At 40.0% G+C, this 12759-nt stretch overlaps 1 protein-coding gene across 9 annotated transcripts in view; it reads left to right on the top strand.

Moving 5' to 3' along the window:
- sgip1a (SH3GL interacting endocytic adaptor 1a) overlaps nucleotides 1-12759 on the top strand; it is a 79836-nt gene that overhangs the window by 35777 nt on the left and 31300 nt on the right. The window lies entirely within an intron of this gene.

Raw genomic sequence — 12759 nt, 5'->3', positions numbered from 1 at the left:
TTGGTGGAGGAGGAGCCGCTAGTGTTCGGTGCAGAGCTCTCCGCCTCCTGCTGGAGCTTTGGCTGCAGGTCAAAGGCGGCACAGAAGCTGGATTGGGGTCTGTCCACAGATGGCTGCAATGCTGTCGTATATAGAGGCATTAGTTTGAAATTGAGACAGATGAACTAGTGAAAAACTGCCTGTAGTCACATTAAATAGCAGTTCACTTCCTTGTTTTGGTGCAGTTCGTGTTCACACCTGATGCATATCGTACTGAAGTACACATGAACTGTACTCGAAGCGACATTTTCAAATAGAGTTGAGCATGGATTGGCGTACAGTGCCTGGATACAGTGCACAGTGTTTACACTAATCAAACAACCTAGTCTTAGGGGTAAAGCATTACGGATCCAGGCCTGGGTCCCTGATGTGAGAGCCCCTGAAGTGCCCAAAGTGCTCTTTTAATCAAACAGCCCTCAAACAAATTTCCTCTTGAAATAAGAAGCTATAACTACAAAATATTTAGTCTTTTTGTCAGATCAATGACTCCAACTAATAATCGACAAGCCAACAAATCAGCCAATCAGTAAATCAACAAATAACTTAATAGCCCCACCCAATCAAATTGTCCATGCAAAACGTGGAAATTTGGTGAGTGGGGCTTTAGGTAGTGAGTCTCTAGAGACTGAAGTACTCGGTCTATCTGCTCTTTGCAGAGCACTGAAGCAGTGCTGACCTATGAGGAACTGACACTCTGATGAATGGTCTTATCTTACTAACAGGGCTTGTGGGAGGAGAGGCAGTTTATTAAATACACTCTGCTTTACAATAACTTTAATGTGCACACATGAAGGCACACAAAAACATGGAGTAGAAGAAGAAAGAGAACAGAAAGGAGAAATCAGAAAGGACAGGATGGGGAGCATAAAAACATGTAAGTTAAATGATGGTAAACTCAGTGGCTTCATGTTATGTGATTTAGTAGCAGTATTTATGGTATTTATGAATAATCCATTCATCTCCATTATCAGTCACATCCCAGGTCCAGTTTTTACAAGAGTTTATTGGATGGAATTGAAGCCATTTACCTGATTGGTTACTTGGTGCATTGGCTGACAGAGGGGGGATTTGGCATTGAGAAGAGGTTTCATACAGGACATAGGCAAAGACAAATTCCCAGGATTATATCTACCAAAACACACGCACACTCTTAGACACACACCCACTTTAAGGAACCTTGGTATAAAGCTGTGATGGGGATCACAAAGGAAATGTTTAATGGGTGTAATTGAGAGTGGAAGCAGAGTTTCTAGCACAACGTGCAGCTTCACTGTTGTAAAAGACAGGCTTGATTTTATTATGTCAAGTCTCCCCATAAAGTCTCAGATTTACAATTTAAGCAATCAAGGTGGGCAAATGACACTCAAGCTGCTTTTCCAAGATCCTAATTGTATCTTGGACTGTTACTTTGGGCTGAAGCACGTCTGATTGATGCCAACACACTGCACTAAAACTGGCTAAGTTCTACCTATTAATGCAGGTTTGCCTGGAACTGTAGCTTCTTTAAATTGTTAGACAGCATCATGAGCACTTCTTATGCCTTCCAGCACAATGGCCCTGCAACAAATACTACCTTTGTAAGGCAAGGATTTAACAGTTATATGCTGCAGAAAGGGAATAATGCAGGGCTGTTGTGTCAGATTGCATTACTGTACAGGGCTGCGTGATATTTTGTTAAGCCCTCTTATGTGCAGATAGGCATGTTCCATTTGTTATAGAGATACAGCAGTATTTTAGCTTTAAAAGAAAACCACGCAACAAATACAGACAGATTCCGAAGTTTTATCAGCAATACTGCAGATATACGTGAATGAGCCCAGGCAATATCACCAAACTTTAAAATTGTGTCCAACACTTTGATACTGTAATATGAAAGAAACATTATGGAAGTGTGTGAACAGCCTTCAGGGGCTTTGTTCATGTTTCTGTTGTTTATTCTTAATCTGCACAGTCTGCTCTGTAAATTGTAAAACTGATTCATCAGTGACTCATCAAATGTGGGCTTGTGTTTGCTTCGTATGTAGGTGTAGGCGTGCATGTGTGTAAGTGTGTGTGTTATGTTTTCTCATCAGAGACCCTCCATCCATCCTCCTCCTCCTCAATCTCCTTCTCAGCACAATGGGGAGTTCATACTCAGTGCAAACTCAGATCTCCTAGTTTTAAAAGAATTTAAAAAAAAAATGAAAAATCCATCCTCTCATCTATGAATCACACTTCATTGTACACCCACACTGTCTTTTGCCTTTTGGCTCATTTACTTTGAATCATTGCATTTGATAATAAAATGGAGATAAAAATCTCTGGACAGATGAGTCATTTTATGTATTTAGCATATTTGCTTTTCCACAATCTTTGAATACATTCTATGAATCAAGGCAACGTTTAGTGTTTAATACTTGTAAACGATGCAGCAAGACCCCTGAAAGTGATAGGCAGAAAAACTCCAAAACAAATAGCAAAGTGATTTTATATTGGTATAACCCTATCAACTTTATTAAAAGCCAAGATGCTGGTAAACTGTTGCCTACTGAAAGTGAAAAACGACATGGACATAATGCATCATCCTTTTTGACACTTGTGGCAAAAGAATATTATTCTGGCATTTTAGCTCTGGCTTAGTCTGTCAATTGAGAAACTGTCCTTTCCTTACTGAATTTTTCAACTGTATTGACCAGTTGGTGGTGTACATTTGGTTTGTGTGAACTCCTGTTTTCCATGGACCAGTGTTTTGACGAGTTTTTTTTTTTAGGGTTGTTTAACCAGTAAGTCAACATATTGTGTTGAATTTGGCCAAAAGCACCACTGAGCTACGCGAGGAAGAAGAAGAAAAGTAAAGTAGTTTGAAATAATTAGTGTTTCATATTTACTGTTATGCTTCTGTAATGGTACTGTGATGGTTCCTCTGCCGTGCTGTAGTAGACAGATAATCCTGACAAGCATGCTTATGGGATCGAAACATTGATCAGTAAACACAGATCTCATGTCAATAAACACACGGGGGGTCATGTCGATCAGTGGGCAGGCTCCAGGATTTTTTTTTTCATTTACTAGAATATAGATTTTCATAAATAATTTCTCTGTCTTTGACATTTTTTTATCTTTTTATTCAAATTTGTGTATGGATTTTTAAAAAGCATTCTTATATGTTTATTATATAAACTATTTGATATTAATTTGATTTATATTGTTAGGTTTACTAACAGCACTCTGCATTATGAGTTGTTAGTAACAGTGTGCATCTCCCTGCCTTAACTTATATACTATAGTTAGTATAGCTGCAATTAGCGGCCTAGTCCAACTATATTGTACACTTCACCTTAGAAAACTACATCTAGGAGACTCTTGATCAATATGTGATTGCAACTCAGCCAGAATAAAGCACAGGGAACTCATCACCATGTCTATCTTGAGCCTCACATAAATAAGAAGAGTGATAATAAAGGTCCTTGAGGTTATAGTCCTGAGCCAGAAGACAAGCAGGGACCAACAGCAAAAAGAGGAAACATTAAAATTGAATTTGTCCTTGACAGTCAACAGACATATCAGAAAAAAACAGTTTATGTACAGGTGGAGCTCTATGCAGTGCAGTAATGTAGCAGTCTTGATTTATGCATGATGATAAACAACATAATTTCCCTGCTTGTTAGAGGAGCTCTGTTCTCGGGAAATTACATTTTACATCAGACATTAGAAGGCTGCAGTAATTGTGGCGTTGGAATGTGTGCTTTCAGTCATTTCAGACAGACAAGGCTGCAGTGGCCTGAAAGAAATTCAACAGAAAGGAAGCCCAATGAAATGCTTGTATAATACCTTGTGTAATATATTTGTAGATATATTACATAATATATCATGTCTTTGAATTTCCAACACAACTTTTTGATCACATCTCCTGTTGTGTGTTAATGTTGTATCTGCAACGATGAATATAAAGCAGTGGCAGAAATGTGACAGTGCAGTGTGGGAAAGGTGAACTTGTCACGATCCCTCTGGGCTGACAAATCCACTCGACCGTGGAGGTGTCTTACATTATTTGTTGTCTAGCCAACAGCTAAAACACCCGCCTAAACAGCCTTGAAAACCAGACAATATCGCACCAGCTGACGTCATGTGTGGCCACACTGTCCCAAAGGAGGCCTGAAATGAGGCAAGAAAACATTTCTGTCCAATTATCTTTTGGTGGCCAATCTTCAGGTGTTTGTCATGCGGCCAACTAGCACAGTCTCGCATCTCACTGGTAGCCATTAAAGTGTTTTCTATCCATTTCAGTGTGTTAGATTGTGAGGCAAAGGGATGTGTATTTATTTCGTAAATGCAAATTTATCTAAACGCACGAAACTATTCATCTGTAACTTTGTTTTGACAATTTATAATAGTATTATGCATCTTTATGAAAACTTGTATAGGAGTAGAACCATTATCATGAGGAATGGGGAACAGGAGGCCCATTAAGCAAGCACACAGCATGCTGGTGATAGAGGTTGATGTGCACAGAGAGCGTACATTTTGGGAAAAGATGCCCAAATAAGACTGATGGTTTTGCTTTTGCCCAGCATCTCTGAAATGACTGCTGCTCTAGCTGAACTGATTGTTGAACATCACTTCACACATAAGCCAATGTGCCAGGTGACTGTGTCTATGAAATGCAGCATGCATAAAAGAAGAGGATATTTTTCTCGCCTTGCTGTTTCATCTTCTGATGGTAATGGGTTTCAGCTGGGCGGCTGCAGATGACATTTCTGGGTACTGTCAGATTAATGTGGATAAAAGACGAAGGGAGGATTTCTACTTTTTGTCCCCCCCCCCTCAGTGGTGGCTGTGGTGATCTGTTTTGATAGGAGGACATGACTGAAATAGCTGGGGACTCATCTCCAGGGGAGAGTCATGGGCCTAGAAGGGGTTTTGACAACTGTAGTCTGACAGCACCCATACACTTTTTTTTTTTGCAGAAGCTTGTGTAAAGTGTTTTCAGCAAACTATGGGCTGCCTTAAAGTTGTCGTATCTGTAGATGTAAGAAAGACAGCACTTAAATGGCAAAACAATGAACTGAGTGTTTTAAAAAGAGCTTGGAGCAATGATCCCTGCTGATTCTCAAGAGCTTCAAATCCCATCTGTAATTTGCTAATGCTGTGAGAGATATGCTTATACTTATGCAGCATGTATCTTTAATTGAATCTTGCAAACTAGCAGTCACGCACTGAACACATATCTTCATTATGAGTCACATTATCTGGTTAGAAATAACCATTCGTTTGATGGCTATATGTGAAAAGTCTGATGTATCAGAGTGTGACATGAACATGAGGGCTTTAAACACCAGCTGGAGGCGAAGAGGGCACTTGGTTCCCATATCTGCCTCTCTGATCTATGAAAGTCTTGTGTCAATAAATGGACTGACTGGTGGAAAATACATCTTCTCCCTGTGTCTTTGTGGTGAAAATCCATGTCAAAAGCTACTTTGTTGGCTCAGCAGCAGGGTCATTTGCCACACGGTCCTTGGTGGATGCTATTTGGAGCCTGGGGATGGGAACCATGAGTGCTGGCTGTTTATAGAGATGAGAGTGAGGGAGGGTGAGTGGAAGAGATGAAGAACAATGATGGACAGACAAGTGCTGCAAATTAAGGCGTCTAAACGCTGCACAAGAAAGGCTTAATCGCTGAAAATAGTAAAATATGCGCAAACACACTCAGCCAAAGCCAAACTTTACATACTAAAATGGCTTTTTTCCCAACCAACAGTCAAAACAACCAAATAATTCAGTTTACTACCATGGGAAATGTAGAACACAAGCAATGTTTACATCTCATGAGAATCTGGATGGTAATGCAGGCCAGGCGGTTGTGTCACAAATCTTAGGGTGCTGGGCTCTGCTTGTTATTCATCCTCCCATTTCCCAGGGAAACAATTTACTCTTAAGTTTTGCACCAAGAGAGTGCCATGGAGGAGTCCCACGTGTAGATTTATTACCCAGTACACAGCCCTCCTGTTTCTCGGTAGTCCTCTTGGTTCTAATTACCCATGTGTTAGCGTTCTCTTAGTAGTAAAGTGGTGTTATTTCCACATAGTTCATTCATTTCTAACTAGTAAATTTTGGTTTACAGCACTGCAATCTTCTGTAGAAGTTTGTAGTAGTCGTCCATGAAGAAGGGGGCCATCGTGTTGCTAATTAGCTGCAGCCAAGTGCCATGTTTCCAGTCGCTGCAGTAAAGGCTTGTGCTGTTTATAGGCCACACTCGCGTAATACTGAGGAAAATATTGAAATATGACATAGCCCACTAAATCAACAAAAACAAATCTTAGTTTTTCACAGAAGAAAACAAGAATATCAGTAAAAGCAAGTTGTTGCAGCAAATTGTCTGCACTGTAAGCAAGTGGGAAGCAGGCATTAAATGGCCATGCTTATTTATCTGTCGACGTAAAAATAAGCATGAATAAATGAAATGGTAGGTAGAGAGTATAACCAGAGCAAGGGCACAGATGGATGCATCATCACCATTCTGGCACAAACATCTTTTGTTCATCTCTGCACTGCCAGCATGCTGCTATATGGTTTCTGGCCCTGACCCACTTTCCTTAGAGGTGGCTGACGTCACTCGATGAAACATCTTTTTTTTTTTTCTCAAAGGGTGCATTCGTGCAACAAAAGAGATGCCTACCATCCAATCCCTAATGTGTGTGTGTGTGTGTCAGTTACATTGTTCCTGCAAGTGTTTCAGTTGATAGCTTACAGTGCAGCCACCTGGACAGTAAAGTCAAGGCCTAATTTTAGCATCCACAGGCACAAATGCAAACTGACACCCTCTCTTTGTCTTTCCTCTGCCACACTTGACACAGACTGAAACACACTGTGAGGCTGAAGGTGATGGCTGTCGATGGCCATTTCTGGAGGTTTTCTTATGCAGTGCCCACCTCTCACTCTCTGTCTGTGCTACCAGGTCATGAGACAGGGGGCACATTTCCACAGACAGTTTCTCTCCTCTCCTCTCTGCCAGATTCTTCTTCTAGCTTTAGGTTAGAGGCAGGGAGGTTAGAGGAGTGGTGACTTAAATCCTGAGACTATCAGGGAAACTGTAGGGAGGGGAGACTGACTTAATGGCTTTCTTCCTTCCTGTGCCAGTAGAGATACGTTGTGACCAACAGTGGGAGACTCTGTGTACTGCCTTGCTTGTGTTACTGCGTTTGTGTCTATGAAATTAATTGACCACTCTCTAAATACAGGAATTCCTAAGACATGTCGCTATATATTTAAAGGTTTATTGTGAGTGTGCAGAATAGTAGATGCTGAATAGGATGTTGTCATGCTGAGTAAATAATTATGTTAATCTCCAGTCTCCTCTGCTCTGTCTCTCTTAAACAATACACTTCAGTGTTGAGACTTTGGGTTTTCAGCTCCAAGAGTGCATGAAGTAAAATGGAGGCTGCATTCACATAGTTGCACATCACGTGTCTCCTCATGATATGAGAATATTTTTCTGCCTCAGCATCATTGCAGCATTGTGAGGTCACTGTCGGTGTATCTGCTAGTCTTGAGCAGCTTTTCTCTCCTCACCTGCCTCCTCATCCTGCCTCTCAGGGCCAGGAGGATGGATGAGTCACTTCCTACAAAAAAGCCTTTTAAACCTCCTGTTTCCAATATGCCTGTCTGTCTCTCCGTTTGTCTACTGTTCTTCAGGCTGCCTTTCTCAGTGCTCACTGTCTCCTTGTCTATGTTACTTACAGCCTCTCTGTCTGCAGGTTTTTTATTGTCTGCTTGTTTACGGGCCTGCAAGCCTTCGTTCTGTTCTACTAATTACTTGTCTCCTTGTCTGCCTGCCTGTCAGCGGATCCACATGCTTCTCCTTGTGCTTAGTCAACAGATTGACTCAAAACCCAAAACAACCCAACACACCGCTTATACACTTGAGTCTCTCATGCCATTCTCCCACCTGAGCATGCGCTGACATGCACAGAATTATAAACACGCAAATGTTTAACACTTTTAAGGAGTAATATAAAAATGCAGGCACTGAATTGCACAACAGAGAGAGTTTAAGAAGTTGATTTAATACATATATCTATATAGTAGTAAATAGTATCCAAAAGACATAGATATCTGCATTTTTACCATAATGGGTGTGTGATTTACATTTTTGTGCATATGTGTATTGTCCATCATGTCCCTTGCAGTTTGCAAAAATGCGTTTCAGAGGATAGCATCACCCACCCTAATCTGCCTTACTCTGCCTCTGATTGGTTTATCCTGACATTCTTACCCTAGCACTAACCAATAGCACTACTCTTGCCCAAGCCTAGCCAACCCAGCGAACGAAGCCAACGAGCACTAGCCAGTCATAGGGAGAGTGGGGCACACCATGCCTTTGCTATTCTAGGAAACACAGATTTGCTACCAGTGTGGCTCTCAGACTCTGTCGCCAATGTAGCTTTGGCTAATATATTGGAAACTTATGGCAGAAGTAGACAAATGCAAGCCCACATGAAACTGCAATCACACAATAGTTGCCTGCAGGGTATAGTGCACAGCCTGAATTACAACTCTTAGTTTAAAACTAGATGGATTTAAAGCAATGCTTACGTATGGTCCTGCAATAGGAAATCAGCATGATTCATTGGACAGGTGCTGCAGGAAGTTTAAATTGATGAGAGCTGAGAGCAGTTTACTGCCAAAACCAAATTTATAAATGTGTATGCAGTGATGGATTTTTATTGTGCTTTTTCAGAGATTTCACTAAAATACATAACTTCCGCTTTATTTATCAGTCTATCTTTAAGGAAACAATTAACCACCAAACACAGATTGATGTGCTACAATATATAGAAACACTATAGGTCTTATTTGATTTTCTGACATAAAGTGCAACATGTTATGGTCTAAATGTAATAACATTTGATGAGTATTTTCTGGATAGCTTTGGAACAGATGAATGAATGAGCTGATCTGCACATGGACTTGTTTTAAAAAGGGAGAAAAGTGTAATTGCTGTGTTTCAAGATGGTCCTTGTTATTAAAGGCAGTGTTAGCGCCAACCACTTCCTGTAGGTTAAAGGGTGGACCTCACAGTTATAATAATAACACACTCTCTGCTGCTCTGGGTGGTGTTCCTGCTGTTGTGACTTTCCTCCTGTTTCACTTCCTTGAACCCTTTGTAAAGTTTACACTCCTTTAAAATGATTCATAGATTCTAAATGTTTCTTCGGAGTCCAGATAATTTTTATTTTAAAAATAGTTTTATTTTAAAAATAGTCATTAATATTTACTATTAAGTCTTTGAAAGTCTTTGTGTTTTTGTGGAGCAGAATGTTTCAATGTCTAGCTCTGGTCAATGTACTGTCACTCCTCAGTTGTCATGTAGTGTTTTTTTGGAGGGGGTTGGCAGTGTCCTGTCCTGTTTGGCTTCATGTCCTTTGCCTTTTCCTAGAATTACATTACTGTGTCTTGAGAAGAGACCGCTAATTACGTTAGCACTTGTGCTAGCATCCCTCTGAACGGAAGCCATTAAGCCATTAAACAGTGTGTACCGCACGCTCTGTTATTTCCTTCTCCGTTAATTAACCCCTGCCATACGCATTCATGTATTCTTTCACATCAACGTCATCCAGTCAGATTTAGGTCCTGCTGCACTCAACACATTGGATAGTCATTTATTGCATTGTTTTTTTGTTTGGTTTTTTTTTTAAATATGGTGGTTATTTGAGTCATTTGTGGCTACAGTTTGAAAGTATCTTTTGTAGTCATTGTGTGTGATTGAATTGCTTGTATGCACAGAAATTGAAATGTAAAGTCTTGGAATGGTCTGAGGAATTAGATTAGATTCATCTGGTTATTTATGAGGACATCATCATATCATTGTGTAAGTTATTACCAACTCTATAGCCAAAAGAAAAAGCAGACTTGCACTTTTTGAAAGTGCACCAACAGATATGGTATTAGGCAGATTGGCAGGCTGTCGGTCATCTTTATGCTGCTCTTATGCCTGTGTTTTGTTTTTTTTTTGCCATAATTTTTGGAGATCCGTCAGCTGTTATTTCTGGGTTGTTGTTTTGTTTTCCCAAAACAATTTTTTTAAGCCAATAAAATGAAAGGGAAAAAAATAAATGATTAAAAAAATAACGGAAACAAACAATACAGACAATAAAGAATAAAATAAAATAAAACAATATTGCAGATTTTAATTTCATTTAATGCAGAATGCAGACTTTCTGTAGCCAGGGTACAGCTGCCAGTTGCACAATGTCATGTGCGAACAAACTACTCTTTCATAAGCTCAGCTGTAAACCTGTCAGCTCTAGCTTGGGGGCAATGTTGGATTTGCAGGAAAGGGAAACAGACCTGAGGAAAGAAAAAAAGACGAGAGGCCAATAGAGGGGCAAGACATATAGAGATATTTACCAAAGACATCAACTTAAGCCTGTGACAAGATGTTAGTGGAAGGAAATGTGCCTCTGACAAATTGGATTAAATACAGCCTGCTGAAATGGAAGCGCAACTTAAAAACAGACAGCACTCGGAATCTTAAAAATGTGTTCACATTGATATTTTTGGTCCTAAAGTAAAGAAGAAGATGCTGCCGTGGTGCAAGTTGCTTTAAGAAAATGAAGAAAAACCAGACCTCCCCAGCTGGCAATGTCATGCAGGATAATTTTATACATCCAGATGTTGACATTGAATCAACAGGTAGCACTTAACTGGGCCACGATAGAGAAAAGATTTTGCTTCTGAATGGCACAAAATGAATTAAAATGAATAAGATTTGAAGCAGCAGTTGAGAGAATGGACTCTGCAAAGTCAAAAAGAAACTATAGAAGTTGTAACTAAAATGTTACAACTTCACTGGCTTTGCTGAACAGCTGTTGGAGGAACAATTAAAGCTCCCTCCTTCTGTTAAGCTTTAGGGTGAGAGGGCACGCTGCGTCATCATACTGAGACCTCAACAGATGCCTCACCAAGATCAGTAAGAGAGAAACTGTCTAGTCACAGGGCAAAAAAAGAAGTCTTAAGTCTGGAATCACAGAAATAAAACCCGCACTACTTATGGGTATAAAACTGGATCTGAGTAGGTGTCTTCATGTGTGCAAATTATCTATGTATCTGTAAAATACAACAGCGTGACCAAACAACACATACATATCACAGGCACTCACACCAACAGTTCTTTGTTTAAGGTGATGGTTGAGCAAGGCATATGAATATTTTAAAATGTCTAATTTGTGACACATCTCTGCAAACATTCCTTAAACCTTGGACAATTTGCAAACTGAAATGTATGTTTCTGATCATGAATAAATGTGAAATGCACGTGTTCATCATTTTGCTATTTTCACAAAAACCAACTTCTTGGGCACCTTTTTTCATATACATATTTTTATCTTTTTTCCCTTCTTCTCTGAGAAATGGCTTTGGTAGCCTTTACAGACCAGTGCTGGTTCCTAACACCGGATCACCTATAGTGTCCATAAATATTCATCCAGCTCTGTTTCCTGAGGTGCATGTCCTTGCATATGCTCTCAAAATATCTGCAGGCACATGTGTTCCTACCTTTGTGTATTTAGGGATAAGCCTTTGTATTTGTGAATGTGCTGTCAATCGGTATTTGTGAGTACTTTTCCTTTTGGAGTGGTACATTTATTTGAGCTGTATGTCCATTTAAAGGATGCAAGGTGATATACATTAGCAGGATCAATGAGAGGGTATTTCTGGGTGAGACTCTTGATGGCCAGCAGGCCTTTTTTGATTGATTTCTTAATTTGGCTGAAGCCATGCTGATGCAAAGATCAGTGTAGTAAAGGAAATGCATGAAATGTATGAAATGATGACTTTTGTCTTTTGTGCATCAGTGAAGTCACTGGTATTGAATTTGAGTACCAGACAGACTCGGATCAAGAACAGGATCATGATACCTTGTGTACGCGTGCGCGTGCGTGCGGTGGGTTAGTGATAGGTAGCATCAGGTTCCTACTCAGAGGCTCAGTGTGCACCTGCTTGTGGTGTGAGGAAGAAATAGGCTGGTCATGAGATGATGTGATGAGTTCACAGCCAAAAAAGGACGAGGAAGAATGAGAGTGAAGGAATTACCTGAAAGGAAATGGAGGGGGACAACTGGGCTTTCATATGGGGTAAGAATGAGCCAGGAGTATTTGAGATCTGTTGGTTTGGCATAATTGTAGAGCATAATTGATGAAAACAGTCTTACTTAATTTGTGTTAAAGCCGAGGTACACTAGAAATGGACTGTTATTCAACTTCCTCCAATGGAAGAGGGCATGATTGGATATTTGAACATGGAGCTATTTAGGAGAAATGAATCATATCAAAACAGTACTATAGAGTAATCCCTCTTGCTCAGTACAAAGGTATTTGGGTTGGTTTTGTGTAAATCTTTTGCTGTAAACTTTTGATGCTGATTCAGTCCTGACAGTGTAACAAGGCTTAACTTGTTGCTGTAAAAGATGTGGAAAAACTACAGAGCACAAATCATATCTGCAAATATTTGGTGAAAACTGCATTTTCAGTTTGTTGACTGAAGAAAGTTAAAGTCAAAATACGGCTGAAATGGGAGGTTGCGATATTCCATGTCTCCTTTTTCTTTGGATGCTGCTTTTGTTCTTACATTAACTAGGGTTAGTTGTGCATACTGTCCACGTTCTCTACAGCAGAAAATGTAGTGTCTGTCTCAAGATCCAGACATTGCATTTAGGACATTTCTTTTCCCAAAAGCTACTGCATC

This window comes from Plectropomus leopardus, chromosome 3, assembly GCF_008729295.1.
Source record: "Plectropomus leopardus isolate mb chromosome 3, YSFRI_Pleo_2.0, whole genome shotgun sequence".
In the NCBI taxonomy this organism is placed as follows: domain Eukaryota; kingdom Metazoa; phylum Chordata; class Actinopteri; order Perciformes; family Serranidae; genus Plectropomus; species Plectropomus leopardus.
The sequence above is the reverse complement of the archived record's forward strand: the minus strand, read 5'-3'. Positions and strand labels throughout refer to the sequence as shown.